Source organism: Lampris incognitus, chromosome 10, assembly GCF_029633865.1.
Source record: "Lampris incognitus isolate fLamInc1 chromosome 10, fLamInc1.hap2, whole genome shotgun sequence".
Classification (NCBI taxonomy): Eukaryota; Metazoa; Chordata; class Actinopteri; order Lampriformes; family Lampridae; genus Lampris; species Lampris incognitus.
Window position 1 is genome coordinate 37,829,589 of NC_079220.1, and position 2,725 is coordinate 37,832,313.

Consider the following 2,725-nt stretch of genomic DNA (forward strand, 5'->3'; position numbering starts at 1 on the left):
AAAATACGACCTTCAGGAGGAGCAGGGTGATTCTTATGTGTATGCCTCGCAGATCACTCCACCTGCCCTGATGTGAATTTTTGTTATAAGTTCCTTTCATGAATATTGCTCCTAACGTATTGCTTATTCAAATACAACCCCAAAATGTATTGTGTGCTTGAAGTGTATCAATGGCATTCAAATTTCCCCATTCTTTTCCCTTTAAAATACCCCTGACACAATTCTGTTTCATTGCCAGCTGTCAGTTCATACTTAATACAACTAGTAGTGATCATCCTATGGACATTAGTTATTTACTCTAAGCTAGCCAAGTGGAGATTAACCCATTTTTTGGAGAGAGAAAAAACACTAAAGAAGCCCAACCTGCAAAATTAAACCCGAAAATGTCTTTCTTTTACTTAAAATGGTGTCAAAAAGAGTACCAGCATGTGTTTTTATTGTCATTACAGATTATACTACACCATTTTTGAGAGGGCTTATGGAGCACCTTCTGGTGATGGCATGTTGTGCCTACAACAATGAACAAGGCAAGATATGTGCCAAGATGTGCACAGACGACGGTCAAACCATCATTACTGTCTGCAGTCCTGTAATGAAATGACTGCACAAACATGAAAAGCACAGTGGAGAGATGATGTTCGTTGATTCGTCAGGAAACTGCAACCGAATGAACAGCAGGATTTTCCTCCTTCTGACACATTCAGCTGCAGGTGGGCTGCCACTGGGAGTGGTGATCACAACCCCTGAGTCACACAATACCATCAGTGCAGGACTGAAGTTGCTGAAGACCATTCTTCCCAAGGAAGCCTTTTATGGAAGGGGAGAGCTTGGCCCACAGGTCGTAATGACCGACGACTAAAGCTCTGCGACAGGCAGTAAAAGATGTTTACCCTTAAACCAACCCCATCCTCTGTGTCTTCCACATGCGCCAAGCGATGTGGAGATGGTTATGGGATGCTCACCATGGGGTGCCAAAAAATTATCAGCAGCATCTCCTTGAAATGTTCATGCGTTTCATCTATGCCAAGTCACCACTGGATCTGGAGGCGTCATACCATCAGGCAGTCCAGGACCCCACAGTAAACCAACACTCGAAGTACAAAGACCATCTGGCTTCAGTTATTGAGAGGCATGAGGTTTGGGCTATCTTGAGATGGCAAGATTGAGATGGCTTGGACATGTGTGGAGGAGAGATGCTGGGTATATTGGGAGGATACTGAATATGGAGCTGCCAGGAAAGAGGAAAAGAAGAAGGCCAAAGAGGAGGTTTATGGATGGGGTGAGGGAAGACATGCAGGTGGCTGGTGTGACAGAGGAAGATGCAGAAGACAGGAAGAAATGGAAACGGATGATCCACTGTGGCGACCCCTAATGGGAGCAGCCGAAAGTAGTAGTAGTAGTAGAGGTTTGGGCTATCTGCCTACAGTTGGACCTTCCAACACGAGGTAACGACACAAACTTTGTGGAACATGCAATGAGGGTGCTGAAGGACAAGATCTTTTACAGGCTGAAGGCCTACAATGTCACACAACTAGTAGACTTCATCACAACCAGGCTGGACGTATATTATGTGAGAAGATTGATGGATGTGGCAAACAACAGGACCACGAAGCAGCAGCCCAAATTCAAAGGCAGCATGAGTGCTGACAGAATTGTCAAGGTGTGTATTCTCAATGCATATCGGCTCATATTGTATATATTCACAACAAACAATATACATAATATTATCTTCAACATTCTTCTCTTTTTTCATATTGTAAAAAGATGAGTCAAACTATACCGTTCCCAGTGCATCAAAAGATGCCGTGTACCTGGTGAATGTGTCTATGGGCATATTCACCTGTCCAGATGACAACAGTAGTGCTCCCTGCAAGCACCAGCATGCAGTGATGCAAGCCGTCAAGCTGCAAGGCAGTGCCTTATTTCCAGTCAACTCACCCACTGCAAGGAAGTTGTTTTATGAGATTGCTACAGGTATAGTACTTAGGTTGCTTGTCCAGGAACATCAACAGCTTTCTTTTTCTGAGATAGTCCTGGCCCTGATGAAGTGTTTGCATCAGTGCAAAATGTGCACATTTGTGCAAATTACATTTGTAACTACATTACTACATGTAAGCTTTGAGTTGATAAAAGAATATAAAACAGAACATTAAAGTTAAAATCCGAGTTGCAAGGGAATGCGTACTGTAGTGGTATTAAACCTTTTGGTATGAGACCACAGTCTCATTAGTGCTTGATATCTTACATTACATTACATTACAGTAATTTAGCCGATGCTTTTATCCAAACTGACTTACAATATGTGCATTTAACGTAGGAAATCAGGAGAACTACTAGTCATCAGAGGTCATAAGTGCATCTAAACAATCATCTAAGAGCAAAACCAGTGCAAAAGTAAAAGTGCAAGAAAGATTTTTTTTTTAAATGAGTGAATACAATAAGTGATAAGAACAAGTAACAGGGTAGTAGTTCTTAAAGAGGTGAGATTTCAACCTGCGCCGAAAGTTGGGCAGCGACTCCGCTGTCCTGACATCAGTGGGGAGTTCATTCCACCACTGTGGGGCCAGGACAGAAAAGAGCTGTGACCAGGTCGATTGGCAGCAAGGGCCTCTGAGCGATGGGGCAACCAGGCATCCCAAGGCAGCAGAGCGAAGTGGTCGGGTGGGGGTGTAGGGCTTCACCATGGCCTGGAGATAGGAAGGAGCTGTTCCTTTCACTGCCCTGT